At 47.5% G+C, this 18,852-nt stretch overlaps 1 long non-coding RNA gene across 4 annotated transcripts in view; it reads left to right on the forward strand.

The window, feature by feature from the left end:
- The first annotated feature begins 578 nt into the window (after positions 1-578).
- LOC135050495 (uncharacterized) overlaps positions 579-18,852 on the forward strand; it is a 39,233-nt gene continuing 20,959 nt past the window's right edge. For 2 of the 4 annotated variants that reach the window (XR_010241628.1, XR_010241630.1), the window contains exons 1-6: positions 579-818; positions 4,281-4,452; positions 10,917-11,019; positions 11,512-11,575; positions 11,923-12,018; positions 18,538-18,700. This is a non-coding gene — a long non-coding RNA (uncharacterized LOC135050495). Of the gene's footprint in view, positions 819-4,280; positions 4,453-10,916; positions 11,020-11,511; positions 11,576-11,922; positions 12,019-12,136; positions 12,384-18,537; positions 18,701-18,852 lie in introns of those variants that run through there. The other 2 variants (XR_010241627.1, XR_010241629.1) reach the window with 2 other exon arrangements.

The following is an 18,852-nucleotide window of genomic DNA, read 5'->3' on the forward strand; positions in this document are numbered from 1 at the left end:
CAGCCGAGCTGGATGCACACTAGGGGCTCTCCTGAGCTCCTAGAAAGAAAGTATATGTTAGGTTTTTTATTTTACAGTGAGATCTGCTGGCAACAGACTCACTGCAGCGAGGGACTAAGGGGAGAAGAAGCGAACCTACCTAACTGGTGGTAGCTTGGGCTTCTTAGGCTACTGGACACCATTAGCTCCAGAGGGATCGACCGCATGGAACCGGCCATTGGTGTTCGGTCCCGGAGCCGCGCCGCCGGCCCCCTTACAGAGCCAGAAGCAAGAAGAAATCCGGAAAATCGGCGGCAGAAGACATCAGTCTTCACCAAGGTAGCGCACAGCACTGCAGCTGTGCGCCATTGCTCCTCATACACACTTCACACAGGGCCGTAACTAGGTGTGTGCCGATGGTGCCTTGCCCACAGCGCATATGCACTGTAGGCGCACCATCTGGCATCACCACCCGCACGGCCGCTTAGTAAGAATGAATCTACCAGGACCCAGGAGGCGCCCACCGCACCGCAGCTCCGCACGAGTGAAGAAACAGGAAATAAACTACAGCTCCCAGCAGCCCTTGCTGCAGGAAGCTGTAGTTTATTTCCTGTTTCATCACTCAGCCAGAGTGGGTGCGGCATGGGATGCTGCCCCCGCGCTCTTACTGTTGCCGGCCCCACAGCGAAGCACTGCAGGAGAGGAGACTGAGAAGACAGCCCTTGCTGCTGGGAGCTGACTGAGCTCTCAGGCTGTCAGGGGGCGGAGCCAAGCTCAGGCAGACGTTGGTTAAAGACAGAAGACCCACACTCCGGAGGAGCAGAGGTGACATGAAGTGTGTAATTCTGTCACTCTCTTCCAGCTCTCTCCTTCATCTCTACCTATGTATAACACTCTCCCCTCTCTCTTATCTTTCTTATCTCTCCCCCTGTGTAACACTCTCCCCTCTACCTTATCTCTCCTCCTGTGTAACTCTCCCCCCTACTTTATCTCTCCCCCTGTGTAACTCTCCCCCCTATCTTATCTCTCCCTCTGTGTAACACTTCCCCTACCTTATCTCTCCCCGTGTGTAACTCTCCCCACTACCTTATCTCTCCCCGTGTGTAACTCTCCCCCCTATCTTATCTCTCCCCCTGTGTAACACTTCCCCTACCTTATCTCTCCCCGTGTGTAACTCTCCCCACTACCTTATCTCTCCCCGTGTGTAACTCTCCCCCCACCTTATCTCTCCCCCTGTGTAACTCCCCCCCCCCTGTGTTATTCTCCCCCCTACCTCATCTCTCCCACTGTGCAACTCCCCCCCCCTACCTTATCTCTCCCCCCTATCTTATCTCTCCCCCTGTGTAACACTTCCCCTACCTTATCTCTCCCCGTGTGTAACTCTCCCCATTACCTTATCTCTCCCCGTGTGTAACTCTCCCCACTACCTTATCTCTCCCCATGTGTAACCCTCCCCCCCACCTTCTCTCCCCCTGTGTTATTCTCCCCCTACCTTATCTCTCCCCCTGTGTAACTCTCCCCCCTACCTTATCTCTCCCCCTGTGTAACTCTCCCCCTGTGTAACACTCTCCCTTCTACCTTATCTCTCCTCCTGTGTAACTCGACCCCCTACCTTATCTCTCCCCCTGTGTAACTCTCCCCCTACCTTATTTTCCCCCCTGCGTAACTCTCCCCCTATCTTATCTCTCCCCCTGTATAACACTTCCCCTACCTTATCTCTCCCCCGTGTGTAACTCTTCCCACTACCTTATCTCTCCCCATGTTTAACCCTCCCCCCCACCTTATCTCTCCCCCTGTGTCAATCCCCCCTGTGTAATTCTCACCCCTACCGTATCTCCCCCTGTGTAACTCTCCTCCTTATCTTATCTCTCCCCCTGTGTAACACTCTCCCCTCTACCTTATCTCTCCCCCTGTGTAACTCGACCCCCTACCTTATCTCTCCCCCTGTGTAACTCTCCCCCTATCTTATTTCTCCCCCTGTGCAACTCTCCCCTATCTTATCTCTCCCCGTGTGTAACTCTCCCCACTACCTTATCTCTCCCCATGTGTAACCCTCCCCCCCACCTTATCTCTCCCCCTGTGTAATTCTCACCCCACCTTATCTCTCCCCCCTGTGTAACTCTCCCCCTACCTTTTCTCTCCCCCTGTGTAACACTTCCCCTACCTTATCTCTCCCCGTGTGTAACTCTCCCCACTACCTTCTCTCCCCATATGTAACCCTCTCCCCCACCTTATCTCTCCCCCTGTGTAACTCCCCCCTGTGTAATTATCATCCCTACTTTAACTCTCCCCCCTATCTTATCTCTCCCCCTGTGTAACACTCTCCCCTCTACCTTATCTCTCCCCCTGTTTAACTCTCCCCCCTACCTTATCTCTCCCCCTGTGTAACTCTCCCCCTACCTTATCTCTCACCCTGTGTAACTCTCCCCCCTATCTTATCTCTCACCCTGTGTAACTCTCCCCCCATCTTATCTCTCACCCTGTGTAACTCTCCCCCCTATCTTATCTCTCACCCTGTGTAACTCTCCCCCCATCTTATCTCTCACCCTGTGTAACTCTCCCCCCTATCTTATCTCTCCCCTCTATCTGATCTCTCCCTGTGTAACTCTCCCCCTACCTTATCTCTCCCCCTGTGTCACTCTGCCCTACGTTATCACTCCCCCTGTGTAACTCTTCCCCTACCTTATCTCTCCCCGTGCGACACTCCCCCTACCTTATTTCTCCCCTTGTGTAACTCTACCCCTATCTTATCTCTCACCCTGTGTAACTCTCCCCCTATCTTATCTCTCCCCTACCTTATCGCTCCCCCTGTGTAACTCTGCCCTACCTTATCGCTCCCCCTGTGTAACAATTCCCCTACCTTATCTCTCTCCCTGTGTAACTCCCCCTTACCTTATCTCTCCCCCTGTGTAACTCTCCCCCCACCTTATCTTTCCGCCTGTGTAACACTCCCCCTACCTTATATCTCCCCCCGTGTAACACTTCCCCTACTTATCTCTCCCCGTGTGTAACTCTCCCCCCCTACCTTATCTCTCCACCTGTGTAACACTCCCCCTACCTTATCTCTCCCCCTGTGTAACTCTCCCCTACCTTATCTATCCTCCCCTATCGTATCTCTCCCCCTGTATAACACTCTCCCCTACCTAATCTCTCCCCCTGTATAACACTCTCCCCTACCTTATCTCTCCACCTGTATAACACGCTCCCCTACCTTATCTCTCACCCTATATAACACTATCCCCTACCTTATCTCTCACCTTCTTGTATAACACTCTCCGCTATCTTATCTCCCCCCTGTATAATCTCCCCTATCGTATCTCTCCCCCTGTATAACACTCTCCCCTACCTAATCTCTCCCCCTGTATAACACTCTCCCCTACCTTATCTCTCCACCTGTATAACACGCTCCCCTACCTTATCTCTCACCCTATATAACACTATCCCCTACCTTATCTCTCACCTTCTTGTATAACACTCTCCGCTATCTTATCTCCCCCCTGTATAATCTCCCCTATCGTATCTCTCCGCCTGTATAACACTCTCCCCATAAAATCTCTCCAGCGATATAACACTCTCCCCCACCTTATCTCTCCCCCTGTATAACTCTCCCCTACCTTATCTCTTACCCTGTATAACACTTCCCCTATCTTATCTCTCCCCCTGTATAACACCCTCTCCTTCCTCCTCGTTCCATCTGTATAACACCCTCTCCTTCCTTCTCTCTACCTCTGTTTAACACACTCTCCTTCCTCCTCGCTCCCTCTGTATAACACCCTCTCCTTCCTTCTCTCTACCTTTGTATAACACTCTCTCCTTCCTCTTCTCTCCCTCTGTATAACACTCTCTCTCCTTCCTCCTCTCTCCCTCTGTATAACACCCTTTCCGCGCTCCCTCCGTATAACACTCTCCTTCCTCAGCGCTCCCTCCGTATAACACTCTCTTCCTCGTCTCTCCCTCTGTATAACACTCTCCTTTGTCTTCTCTCCCTCTTTATAACACCCTCTTCTTCCTCTTCTTTCCCTCTGTATAACACTCTCTTCTTCCTCTTCTCTCCCTCTGTATAACACTCTCTCCTTCCTCCACGCTCCCTTCGTATAACACTCTCTCCTTTCTCGTTTCCTTCTCTGTATAACACCTCTTCTTCCGCCTCTCTCCGTCTGTATAACACCCTCTCCTTCCTCCACGCACCCTCTGTATAACACTCTCTCCTTCCTCCACGCTCCCTCCGTATAACACTCTCTTCCTTGTCTCTCCCTCTGTATAACACTCCCTCATTCCTTCTCGCTCCCTCTGTATAACAGCGCCACCTTTCTCCTGGATCTGATGCTCCGCCCCCCTGCAGTGTCTCTAGGGAGAGACATGATGACATAGGGGTTTGAGGAGGAGGCATTCCAGCTCACAGTGCAGCAGCAGCAGCCCAGTGACCTCCGGTGACCTTTTCCCCACCTGCCGTCAGTCACAGAGCTTGGGGTGGTGAGTGATGTTTGAAACAAGAATGTTATTTTATATTTCTCTACCTGGAGTAATGTGTGAAATGGGACTCGATCTGGTGTAAAGTGTGTAAGTGGCGCTACTGTGCAGTGTAATTTGAGTACTGGAGACTACTGTGCAGCGTAGTATGAACTGGTATTATTTTGTGATCACACCTCTTCCCCTAGAAGCCATGCCCCTATAGTTTTGGCGCGCGCCTACGATGTGCGCTGGCCCTGTTTTAAATATTGGGGGGGGGGGGGCGCGCTGATGCTATTTCTTGCACACAGCGCTAAAATGTCTAGTTACGGCACTGACTTCACACTCCAGTCACTGAGGGTGCAGGGCGCTGGGGGGGGGGGGGGCGCCCTGAGAAGCAATAAATACACCTTGGCTGGCAAATATATCACAATATATAGCCCCAGAGGCTATATATGTGATAAATACCCCTGCCAGAATCCATAAAAAAGCGGTAGAAAAGTCCGCGAAAAAGGGGCGGAGCTATCTCCCTCAGACACACTGGCGCCATTTTCTCTTCACAGTGCAGCTGGAAGACAGCTCCCCAGGCTCTCCCCTGTAGTTTTCAGGCTCAAAGGGTTAAAAAGAGAGGGGGGCACTAAATTTAGGTGCAATATTGTTTATACATGCAGCTATTGGGGGGAAAATCACTCAGTTATAGTGTTAATCCCTGCATTATATAGCGCTCTGGTGTGTGCTGGCATACTCTCTCTCTGTCTCCCCAAAGGACTTTGTGGGGTCCTGTCCTCAGTCAGAGCATTCCCTGTGTGTGTGCTGTGTGTCGGTACGGCTGTGTCGACATGTGGGATGAGGAAGGTTACGTGGAGGTAAAGCAGAGGCCGATAAATGGGATGTCGTCCCCTGTGGGGCCGACACCAGAGTGGATGGATAGGTGGAAGGTATTAAACGACAATGTCAACTCCTTACAAGGCTGGATGACGTAAAACAGCTGTGGGACAGCCAGCTTCTCAGCCCGCGCCTGCCCAGGCGTCTCAAAGGCCATCAGGGGCTCAAAAAAAGCGCCCGTTACCTCAGATGGCAGACACAGATGTCGACACGGAGTCTGACTCCAGTGTCGACGAGATTGAGACATATACACAATCCACTAGGAACATCCGTTACATGATCTCGGCAATAAAAAATGTGTTACGCATTTCTGACATGAACCCAAGTACCACATAAAAGGGGTTTTATTTTTGGGGAGAAAAAGCAGCCAGTGTTTTGTTCCCCCATCAGATGAATGAATGAAGTGTGTAAAGTAGCGTGGGTTCCCCCAATAAGAAACTGGTAATTTCTAAAAAGTTACTGATGGCGTACCCTTTCCCGCCAGAGGATAGGTCACGTTGGGAGATATCCCTTAGGGTGGATAAGGCGCTCACACGTTTGTCAAAAAAGGTGGCACTGCCGTCTTAGGATACGGCCACCTTGAAGGAGCCTGCTGATAAAAAGCAGGAGACTATCCTGAAGTCTGTATATACACACTCAGGTTATATACTGAGACCTGCAATCGCCTCAGCATAAATAGTGCTGCTGCAGCGTGGTCTGATACCCTGTCAGATAATATTAATACTCTAAGACAGGGAAAATAGTTTGCTAACATAGAGCATATTAAAGACGTTGTCTTATATATAAAGGATGCACAGAGGGATATTTGCCGGCTGGCATCCAGAATTAATGCAATGTCCATTCTGCCAGGAGGGTATTAGAAACCCGGCAGTGGACAGGTGATGCTGCCTATAAAAGGCACATGGAGATTCTGCCTTATAAGGGTGAGGAATTGTTGGGGATGGTCTCTGGGACCTCGTATCCACAGCAACAGCTGGGAAGAAATTTTTTTTTACCTCAGGTTTCCTCACAGCCTAAGAAAGCACCGTATTTTCAGGTACAGTCCTTTCGGCTTCAGAAAAGCAAGCGGGTCAAAGGCGCTTCCTTTCTGCACAGAGACAAGGGAAGAAGGAAAAAGCTGCACCAGCAGCCAGTTCCCAGGATCAAAAATCTTCCCCCGCTTCCTCTGAGTCCACCGCTTGACGTTGGGGCTCCACAGGTGGAGACAGGTGCGGTAGGGGCGCGTCTCGGGAACTTCAGGGACCAGTGGGTTTGCCCACAGGTGGATCCCTAGGTTCTGCAAATAGTATCACAGAGATACAGGCTGGAGTTCAAGGCGACTCCCCCTCGCCGGTACCTCACCTCAGCCTTGCCTGCTGCCCTCGGAGAAAGGTAGTACTGGCGGCAATTCACAAGCTGCACTTCCAGCAGGTGAAATCTAGGTACCCCTCCTCCAACAAGGCCGGGGTTACTATTCCAAAATGTTGTGGTACCGAAACCAGACGGTTCGGTGAGACCCATTCTAAAATTGAAAGCCTTGAACACTTATATACGAAGGTTCAAGTTCGAAATGGAATCGCTCAGGGCGATTATTGCAAGCCTGGAGGGTATCACTGGACATCAAGGATGCTTACCTGCATGTCCCTATTTACCCTTTTCACCAGGAGTACCTCAAAATTGTGGTACAGGATTGTCATTACCAATTCCAGACGTTGCCGTTGGTCTGTCCCCGGCACCGAGGTATTTACCAAGGTAATGGACGAAATAATTATCCCGTACTTGGACGATCTCCTTATAAAGGCGAGGTCCAGGGAGCAGTTGTTCGGCGGAGTAGCACTATCTCGGGAAGTGCTACAACAGCACGGCTGAATTCTGAATATTCCAAAGTCGCAGCTGGTTCCTACGACGCGTCTACTGTTCCTGAGTATGGTTCTGGACACAGAACAGGATAAAAAGGGTTTCTCCCGGAGGAGAAGTCCAAGGAGTTGTCGTCTCTAGACAGAGACCTCCTAATACGTATACAGGTGTCGGTGCATCAATGCACGCGAGCCCTGGGAAGGATGGTAGCTTCTTACGAAGAAATTCCATTCGCCAGGTCCCATTCAAGGATTTTCCAGTGGGATCTGTTGGACATGTGGTCCGGGTCGCATCTTCAGATGCATCGGCGGATAACCCTGTCTCCAAGGGCCAGGGTGTCATTGTTGTGGTGGCTGCAGAGTACTCATCTTCTAGGGGGCCACAGATTCGGCATACAGGACTGGGTCCTGGTGACCACGGATGCCAGCCTTCGAGGCTGGGGGGCAGTCACACAGGGAAGAAACTCCCAAGGCTATGGAAAAGTCAGGAGACTTCCCTACACATAAATATTCTGGAACTAAGGGCCATTTACAATGCCCTAAGTCAGGTTATACCCCTGCTTCAACACCGGCCGGTGCTGATCCAGTCAGACAACATCACGGCGGTCGCTCATGTACACGACAGGGCGGCACAAGAAGCAGGATGGCGATGGCAGAAGCCACAAGGATTCTCCGATGGGCGGAAAATCATGTGTTAGGACTGTCAGCAGTGTTCATTCCTGGAGTGGACAACTGAGAAGCAGACTTTCTCAGAAGACACGACCTCCACCCGGGAGAGTGGGGACTTCATCCAGAAGTCTTCCAAATGATTGTACACCTTTGGGAACGGCCACAGGTGGACATGATGGCGTCCCGCCTCAACTAAAAGTTACAAAGATATTGCGCCAGGTCAAGGACCCTCAGGCGATAGCTGTGGACGCTCTGGTAACACCGTGGGTGTACCAGTCGGTGTATGTGTTCCCTTCTTTGCTTCTCTTACCCAGGGTAATGAGAATAATAAGAAGGAGAGGAGTAAGAACTATACTCATTGTTCCGGGTTGGCCAAGAAGAGCTTGGTAACCAGAACTCCAAGAAATGATCTCAGAGGACCTATGGCCTCTGCCGCTCAGACAGGACCTGCTGCAGCAGGGGGCCTGTCTGTTTCAAGACGTACCGCGGCTGCGTTGACGGCATGGCGGTTGAACGCCGGATCCTGAAGGAAAACGGAATTCTGGAGGAAGTTATCCCTACGCTATTTAAAGCTAGGAAAGAAGTGAACGCTAACCATTATCACCGCATATGGCGGAAATATGTTGCGTACTGTGAGGCCAGGAAGGCCCCAGAGGAGAAATTTCAGCTAGGTCGATTTCTGCACTTCCTACAGTCAGAGGTGACTATGGGCCTACAATTGGGTTCCATTAAGGTCCAGATTTCGGCTCTATCGATTTTCTTCCAAAATGGAACTGGCTTCACTGCCTGAAGTTCAGACATTTGTCAAGGGAGTGCTGCATATTCAGCCTCCTTTTGTGCCTCCAGTGGCACCGTGGGACCTCAACGTGGTGTTGGGTTTCCTAAAGTCACATTGGTTTGAGCCACTCAAAACCGTGGATTTAAAATATCTCACGTGGAAAGTGGTCATGCTTTTGGCCTTGGCTTCGGCAAGGCGGGTGGCAGAATTGGCGGCTTTGTCATGCAAAAGCCCCTATTTGATTTTCCATATGGATAGGGCAGAATTGAGGGCTAGTCCCCAGTATCTTCCTAAGGTGGTATCAGCTTTTCACTTGAACCAACCTATCGTGGTGCCTGCGGCTACTAGGGACTTGGAGGACTCCAAGTTACTGGACGTAGTCAGGGCCTTGAAAATTTATGTTTCCAGGACGGCTGGAGTCAGGAAGACTGACTCGCTATTTATCCTGTATGCACCAAACAAGATGGGTGCTCCTGCTTCAAAGCAGAGTATTGCTCGCTGGATTTGTAGCACAATTCAGCTTGCGCATTCTGTGGCTGGCCTGCCGCAGCCTAAATCTGTAAAAGCCCATTCCACGAGGAAAGTGGGCTCTTCTTGGGCGGCTGCCCGAGGGGTCTCGGCTTTACAACTTTGCCGAGCTGCTACTTGGTCAGGGGCAAACACGTTTGCAAAATTCTACAAATTTGATACCCTGGCTGAGGAGGACCTTGAGTTCTCTCATTCGGTGCTGCAGAGTCATCCGCACTCTCCCGCCCGTTTGTGAGCTTTGGTATAATCCCCATGGTCCTTACGGAGTCCCCAGCATCCACTAGGACGTTAGAGAAAATAAGATTTTACTCACCGGTAAATCTATTTCTCGTAGTCCGGAGTGGATGCTGGGCGCCCGTCCCAAGTGCGGACTGTCTACAATACTTGTATATAGTTATTGTTAACTAAAAGGGTTATGGTTGAGCCATCTGTTGAGAGGCTCTGTTATGTTCATACTGTTAACTGGGTATAATATCACGAGTTATACGGTGTGATTGGTGTGGCTGGTATGAGTCTTACCCGGGATTCAAAATCCTTTCCTTATTGTGTCAGCTCTTCCGGGCACAGTATCCTTACTGAAGTCTGGAGGAGGGTCATGGTGGGAGGAGCCAGTGCACACCAGGTAGTCCTAATTCTTTCTTAGCTGTGCCCAGTCTCCTGCGGAGCCGCTATTCCCCATGGTCCTTACGGAGTCCCCAGCATCAGCTACGGACTACGAGAAATAGATTTACCGGTGAGTAAAATCTTATTTTTACCACAAAACAAAATTATAAAATTATATATAAAAAATTTTTTTATGACACTGAATATAGTCACTTATAGTAAAAATATGAGTTTTTTTCTATTAAATAATTAAATAATAATATATACATTAAGTGATAAATATTAGTAAAACACTATGAATATATGTCACTCACTATAAATTTTCACTTTTAGATAATAATAATGTTATGAGATTTTTTCTATAGCATATATGAGTAATTTAAATCAATCCATTACATCAATATTCACCTATATTATCACTAATTTCAGTCTAATTGATTAATTGAAAAATTGGAGTAGTTAGCACTTAATTTAATTTATTTTTAAAACCAATTGGTGTAATAGCGATTAACTATAATTACAGTACACATTATGGCTAGACCCATGAAGGAATTGTTATCAGCCTTAGTAATTGATATTTGTATCTTTGCATCACATAGATTTTCCTAGTGTTTCACGGCAAGAAGCATTCGCTGACGCACTTCCGCCGGAACCGGAAGTGCGGGGCCGTGACACGTATCGGGATGCCGTGACACGCAAGTTGACGCACTTCCGCCGGAACCGGAAGTGCGATGACACGCACGCGGCGCCGGTAATGGAACGCATAAAGCGTTCAAATTGTTTCCTCTTTTTTAAGAACAGGTGGCAGTGTTCTTAAATAAAAATAAAAATATAAATAAAATAACTAATGAGGTACATTCATTGTAATGTTGGATATATAAATCTATTATTAAACTAAAAATTGGTCCTTTGAGGCTAACAGGAAGTGATGTAATATTCAGGGAGGTATAAAAGGATGCCCCACACTGCCTCTCATTTGTGGTTGTGATCCTGTGAGGTGGTGCATGTCCCAGTAAGAAGTAAGTTTAAAATTTGTTTGGTTACTATTCTTTTTGATTATTGTGATGAAAGTCTCCTTGATCTTGCTAATCAAAGAATGGAGCCTACTATGTGGATTAACCACTTACTTGTGCTATTAATATAATCCGTTTTTAAATCTTAATTTTAAATCACTGATTCCTTAATTATAGGGAGCAGTACTGTTCAGGATTGGTAATTTATTAAAGTCCTTTTTGGTGATACTTATTGAAGCCGAGGTGGACTGTAGGGTTCCATTATCCCTGATGAGATTAGGTAAGAAATGGATTAACTAAATTAAGTGCCACATGATGTCAATATTTAAGCTCTAGTTCCTGATGGTTAAAGAGTTATGTGATAGAGATGAATCACAGCAATATCAGTAAAAAGGGTCATCTACAACACTGTGCTTCTATTCAGCTTCACAATGATAGTTAATGCTTTCTATATTTATATGGTATTGATTAATTAGCAATTGTCTTTCATTAATTAGTATATAATAAGCCTAATATAATGGAATTCCCTACAGAATTAATATCAATTAGAAGGATAAAGAACTGTCCAAATAAACCGACATCAGTATGGTCTCCTATATATAAGTGAGCAGAATGTATTGATTGTTTGTTGAACTCAAATTGTAAAGAATACTGTTGGTACCATCTTTGTTATAATAGTGGTCTATAAGATGGACACAACAATATTTCTTCTAAATAACATCTGTATATTACACTTGAGTGGTAAAGAAATGTTTTGCCCTTATCCCTTTAGGGAATATAACATCACCTAACTTCAACCTAAATTGTCATTTTCTGTTATGATGTAATCTATTTAGGTATGTATTGCTTATTGAATTACATTATATATACTTATGTTTGGTTATGGTGAATTATATATACTTTTTATTATGAACCCTTGATTAGGTGCCATTATTATAACCTCCTTATATATATTCCTACTATTTGAATAGAAGCAATGCTAAGAGTGATAGGTTCACATTACATACTATATATCCCATATATTACTAATGAGAATTTAATATACTTGACAAATCTGTTGAATCCTGTCACAAGGTCCACACCTTTTGATTCTATCTTCCCTCTTATTTGTTCTTTGTTTTTTGTTCTATGTTGTATATATAGGTAGAATGTTTTTTTGATTATTATAATGGTAATATTTCAGATACCATATTAATTGAAAACATACTTGTAATTGGATGTAACATTGAGAACCCTAACCAGTCATAACCAGTGGTAATCCAATCTATTATAAGAACTGGTATGTATGTCCATCTATACTTGATTTCAGCATAGTATTCATTATGATAATTTTATATTGATTTGGAATTAGTTATGAAGATTAAGTGATTTATGTATTTCCCTCTGTAACTATTTAGATTGTTAACCCCTGATGAAGTCCTAACGGACGAAACGCGTTGGGTTTCGCGATTTCGGATTCATAAAGCCTTCACCACAAAGATCTGATTGTGATCACCTGATTGTAAAATCCTCACATCAACTGAAACATGTGTTTATATAAGATTGTTATATCATTTTACTGAATTTTTAGTAATTTGTACCAAAGACGAATATTTAAGTTGTAAATGTCGTCCATTTGTGTATGAATAAAAACTTTTAAACATAGTTATTCTAAAGGCGTATTGGCTCCCACTAGAACCTTTCTCTGACGTCCTAGTGGATGCTGGGACTCCGTAAGGACCATGGGGAATAGCGGCTCCGCAGGAGACAGGGCACAAGAATAAAAGCTTTAGGATCAGGTGGTGTGCACTGGCTCCTCCCCCTATGACCCTCCTCCAAGCCTCAGTTAGATTTTTGTGCCCGAACGAGAAGGGTGCAGGCTAGGTGGCTCTCCTGAGCTGCTTAGAATAAAAGTATATTTTAGTTTTTTTATTTTCAGTGAGTCCTGCTGGCAACAGGCTCACTGCATCGTGGGACTAAGGGGAGAAGAAACGGACTCACCTGCGTGCAGAGTGGATCGGCTTTCTTAGGCTACTGGACATTAGCTCCAGAGGGACGATCACAGGTTCAGCCTGGATGGGTCCCGGAGCCGCGCCGCCGGCCCCCTTACAGAGCCAGAAGAGCGAAGAGGTCCGGTGAAATCGGCGGCAGAAGACGATCCTGTCTTCAGACTAAGGTAGCGCACAGCACCGCAGCTGTGCGCCATTGCTCTCAGCACACTTCACACTCCGGTCACTGAGGGTGCAGGGCGCTGGGGGGGAGCGCCCTGAGACGCAATATAACATGATATACCTTAGATTGGCTAAAGAATACATCACATATAGCTCTGGGGCTATATGGATGTATTTTAACCCCTGCCATTTTTAACAGAAAAAGCGGGAGATAAGGACGTTGTGAAGGGGCGGAGCCTATCTCCTCAGCACACAAGCGCCATTTTCCCTCACAGCTCCGCTGGAAGGACGGCTCCCTGACTCTCCCCTGCAGACTTGCTACTGAATCAGGGTAAAAAAGAGAAGGGGGGGCACTATTGGCAGCTAAAAACTATATAAACAGCAGCTATAAGGGAATAACACTTATATAAGGTTATCCCTGTATATATATATAGCGCTTGGTGTGTGCTGGCAGACTCTCCCTCTGTCTCTCCAAAGGGCTTGTGGGGTCCTGTCCTCTATCAGAGCATTCCCGGTGTGTGTGCTGTGTGTCGGTACGTGTGTGTCGACATGTATGAGGAGGAAAATGATGTGGAGGCGGAGCAATTGCCTGGGTTAGTGATGTCACCCCCTAGGGAGTCGACACCTGACTGGATGATCGTATTTAAAGAATTAAGTGATAATGTCAGCACTTTGCAAAGAACGGTTGATGACATGAGACAGCCGGCAAATCAATTAGTGCCTGTCCAGGCGTCTCAGACACCGTCAGGGGCCCTAAAACGCCCGTTACCTCAGTGGGTCGACACAGACCCAGACACAGATACTGAGTCTAGTGTCGACGGTGAGGAGACAAACGTAATGTCCAGTAGGGCCACACGTTACATGATCACGGCAATGAAGGAAGCTTTGAACATTTCTGACACTACAAGTACCACAAAGAAGGGTATTATGTGGGGTGTGAAAAAACTACCAATAGTTTTCCCTGAGTCAGATGAGTTAAATGAGGTGTGTGATAAAGCGTGGGTTTCCCCCGACAAAAAACTGCTAATTTCTAAAAAATTATTGGCACTATATCCTTTCCCGTTAGAGGTTAGGACACGTTGGGAAACACCCCCTAGGGTAGATAAGGCGCTCACACGTTTATCTAAACAAGTAGCGTTACCGTCTCCTGATATGGCCACCCTCAAAGAACCAGCAGATAGAAGGCTGGAAAATATTCTTAAAAGTATATACACACATACTGGTGTTATACTGCGACCAGCAATCGCTTCAGCCTGGATGTGCAGTGCTGGCGTCGCGTGGTCGGATTCCCTGACTGAAAATATTGATACCCTGGATAGGGACAATATACTGTTAACTATAGAGCATTTGAAGGATGCATTACTATATATGCGTGATGCACAGAGGGATATTTGCACCCTGGCATCAAGAGTAAGTGCTATGTCCATTTCTGCCAGAAGAGCGTTATGGACGCGACAGTGGTCAGGCGATGCGGATTCCAAACGACATATGGAAGTATTGCCGTATAAAGGGGAGGAGTTATTTGGGGCTGGTCTATCGGACCTGGTGGCCACGGCAACGGCTGGAAAATCCACCTTTTTACCCCAGGTCACTTCACATCAGCAGAAAAAGACACCGTCTTTTCAAACTCAGTCCTTTCGTTCCCATAAGTACAAGCGAGCTAAAGGCCATTCTTTCCTGCCCCGGGGCAGAGGAAGGGGAAAAAGACTGCACCATGCAGCCGCTTCCCAGGAGCAGAAGCCCTCCCCTGCTTCTGCCAAGTCTTCAGCATGACGCTGGGGCTTTACAAGCAGACTCAGACATGGTGGGGGCCCGTCTCAAGAATTTCAACGCGCAGTGGGCTCACTCGCAAGTGGACCCCTGGATTCTACAGGTGGTATCGCAGGGGTACAAACTGGAATTCGAGGCGTTTCCCCCTCGCCGGTTCCTGAAGTCTGCTCTACCAAAGTCTCCCTCCGACAGGGAGGCAGTTTTGGAAGCCATTCACAAGCTGTATTCCCAGCAGGTGATAATCAAGGTACCCCTCCTACAACAGGGAAAGGGGTATTATTCCACGCTGTTTGTGGTACCGAAGCCGGACGGCTCGGTGAGACCAATTTTAAATCTAAAATCCCTGAACACTTACATAAAGAGGTTCAAATTCAAGATGGAATCACTCAGAGCGGTGATAGCAAACCTGGAAGAAGGGGACTATATGGTGTCTCTGGACATCAAGGATGCTTATCTCCACGTCCCAATCTACCCGTCTCACCAAGGGTACCTCAGGTTTGTAGTACAAAACTGTCATTATCAGTTTCAGACGCTGCCGTTTGGGTTGTCCACGGCACCTCGGGTCTTTACCAAGGTAATGGCCGAAATGATTCTTCTTCGAAGAAAAGGCGTTTTAATTATCCCTTACTTGGACGATCTCCTGATAAGGGCAAGGTCCAGGGAACAGTTAGAAGTCGGAGTAGCACTATCTCAGGTAGTGTTACGTCAGCACGGGTGGATCCTAAATATTCCAAAATCGCAGCTGATTCCAACGACACGTCTACTGTTCCTAGGAATGATTCTGGACACAGTCCAAAAAAAAGGTGTTTCTCCCGGAGGAGAAGGCCAGGGAGTTATCCGAGCTAGTCAGGAACCTCCTAAAACCAGGCCAGGTGTCAGTGCATCAGTGCACGAGGGTCCTGGGAAAAATGGTGGCTTCTTACGAAGCGATTCCATTCGGAAGATTCCATGCAAGAACGTTTCAGTGGGATCTACTGGACAAATGGTCCGGATCGCATCTTCAGATGCATCAGCGGATAACCCTGTCGACAAGGACAAGGGTGTCTCTTCTGTGGTGGCTGCAGAGTGCTCATCTACTAGAGGGCCGCAGATTTGGCATTCAGGATTGGGTCCTGGTGACCACGGACGCCAGCCTGAGAGGCTGGGGGGCAGTCACACAGGGAAAAAAAAAATTTCCAGGGCTTGTGGTCAAGCATGGAAACATCTCTTCATATAAACATTCTGGAACTAAGGGCCATTTACAATGCCCTAAGTCAAGCGAAACCCCTGCTTCAGGGTCAGGCGGTATTGATCCAATCGGACAACATCACGTCAGTCGCCCACGTAAACAGACAGGGCGGCACGAGAAGCAGGAGGGCAATGGCAGAAGCTGCAAGGATTCTTCGCTGGGCGGAAAATCATGTGATAGCTCTGTCAGCAGTGTTCATTCCGGGAGTGGACAACTGGGAAGCAGACTTCCTCAGCAGACACGACCTTCACCCGGGAGAGTGGGGACTTCACCCAGAAGTCTTCCACCTGATTGTAAACCGTTGGGAAAAACCAAAGGTGGACATGATGGCGTCACGTCTAAACAAAAAACTAGACAGATATTGCGCCAGGTCAAGGGACCCTCAGGCAATAGCGGTGGACGCTCTGGTGACACCGTGGGTGTACCAGTCAGTGTATGTGTTCCCTCCTCTGCCTCTCATACCAAAAGTACTGAGAATCATAAGAAGGAGAGGAGTAAGAACGATACTCGTGGTTCCGGATTGGCCAAGAAGGACTTGGTACCCGGAACTTCAAGAGATGCTCACGGAAGACCCGTGGCCTCTACCTCTAAGAAAGGACCTGCTCCAACAGGGGCCTTGTCTGTTCCAAGACTTACCGCGGCTGCGTTTGACGGCATGGCGGTTGAACGCCGGATCCTGAAGGAAAAAGGCATTCCAGATGAAGTCATCCCTACCCTGGTCAAAGCCAGGAAGGATGTAACCGCAAAACATTATCACCGCATTTGGCGAAAATATGTTGCGTGGTGTGAGGCCAAGAAGGCCCCTACAGAGGAATTTCAACTGGGTCGTTTCCTCCATTTCCTGCAAACAGGACTGTCTATGGGCCTAAAATTAGGGTCCATTAAGGTTCAAATTTCGGCCCTGTCGATTTTCTTCCAGAAAGAACTGGCTTCAGTACCTGAAGTTCAGACATTTGTAAAAGGGGTACTGCATATACAACCTCCTTTTGTGCCTCCAGTGGCACCTTGGGATCTCAATGTTGTTTTGAGGTTCCTTAAGTCACATTGGTTTGAACCACTCACCACTGTGGACTTAAAATATCTCACATGGAAGGTGACGATGCTGTTAGCCCTGGCTTCAGCCAGGCGTGTGTCAGAATTGGCGGCTTTATCATATAAAAGCCCTTACTTAATTTTTCATTCTGACAGGGCAGAATTGAGGACTCGTCCTCAATTTCTCCCTAAGGTGGTTTCTGCCCTTCACATGAACCAACCTATTGTGGTGCCTGCGGCTACTAGGGACTTGGAGGACTCCAAGTTACTTGACGTTGTCAGGGCCCTGAAAATATATGTTTCCAGGACGGCGGGAGTCAGAAAGTCTGACTCGCTGTTTATCCTGTATGCACCCAACAAGCTGGGTGCTCCTGCTTCTAAGCAGACTATTGCTCGTTGGATTTGTAGTACAATTCAGCTTGCACATTCTGTGGCAGGCCTGCCACAGCCAAAATCTGTGAAAGCCCATTCCACAAGGAAAGTGGGCTCATCTTGGGCGGCTGCCCGAGGGGTCTCGGCTTTACAACTTTGCAGAGCAGCTACTTGGTCAGGGGCAAACACGTTTGCTAAATTCTACAAATTTGATACCCTGGCTGAGGAGGACCTGGAGTTCTCTCATTCGGTGCTGCAGAGTCATCCGCACTCTCCCGCCCGTTTGGGAGCTTTGGTATAATCCCCATGGTCCTTACGGAGTCCCAGCATCCACTAGGACGTCAGAGAAAATAAGATTTTACTTACCGATAAATCTATTTCTCGTAGTCCGTAGTGGATGCTGGGCGCCCATCCCAAGTGCGGATTGTCTGCAATACTTGTACATAGTTATTGTTAACTAAATCGGGTTATTGTTGTTGTGAGCCATCTTTTCAGAGGCTCCTTCGTTGTTATCATACTGTTAACTGGGTTCAGATCACAAGTTGTACGGTGTGATTGGTGTGGCTGGTATGAGTCTTACCCGGGATTCAATATCCTTCCTTATTATGTACGCTCGTCCGGGCACAGTATCCTAACTGAGGCTTGGAGGAGGGTCATAGGGGGAGGAGCCAGTGCACACCACCTGATCCTAAAGCTTTTATTCTTGTGCCCTGTCTCCTGCGGAGCCGCTATTCCCCATGGTCCTTACGGAGTCCCAGCATTCACTACGGACTACGAGAAATAGATTTATCGGTAAGTAAAATCTTATTTTTCCTTTTCATATCTACTCTTTATACCTCATCTGACAGAAGGTATTTCTTAGTGGTCTGAGACTAGAGGTATAGCGCAGAAAAAAGGTTACTTTTTGTTAAAAAAAAAATATATATATATATATATATATATATATATATATATATATATATATATATACTGTGTATATATAGGGCAGACAGCGGCACTCAAGACGGACTTATACAAGAAACAAGACACCCATATATAATGCCTGTAATGATGTGCCCATTCTGTCATCTAAGGCAGGCATGTCCAAACTGCGGCCCTCCAGCTGTTGTGAAACTACACATCCCAGCATGCCCTGACACAGCTTTAGCATTCTCTGACAGCTGGAGGGCCGCAGTTTGGACATGCCTGTCCTAAGGTGATGTTATTTTTTCACACTGTGTTTATATTTATGTATTTTGTCCTCTAGCGCTCACCGCCGCTGTTGTAGCGGGTTGCCGTGCTAACGCTGCCGGGATCGTAGTGCTGCGTGCTGGAGTCACTGGAATCTGGAATCTGGAAACCGGAAGTGCGGGCGGCCCCAGCGGCGCTGAGAGATGCAGATGGACACACTGTCTTTCTTGAAGGTATAGGTATGTACACTGTTTGTTTGTTCTTGCTGAAACCTCTACCCTGAGGACGGAGTAAAATCCAAAACGTTGCTGCTAGACCTGGGTGTCTTGTTTTCTGTATAAGTCCATCATGAGTGCCGCTGTCTGCCCCGTCTACATTTACCTGTGAGCTG

The sequence above is a fragment of the Pseudophryne corroboree genome, chromosome 2 (genome assembly GCF_028390025.1).
Source record: "Pseudophryne corroboree isolate aPseCor3 chromosome 2, aPseCor3.hap2, whole genome shotgun sequence".
Classification (NCBI taxonomy): Eukaryota; Metazoa; Chordata; class Amphibia; order Anura; family Myobatrachidae; genus Pseudophryne; species Pseudophryne corroboree.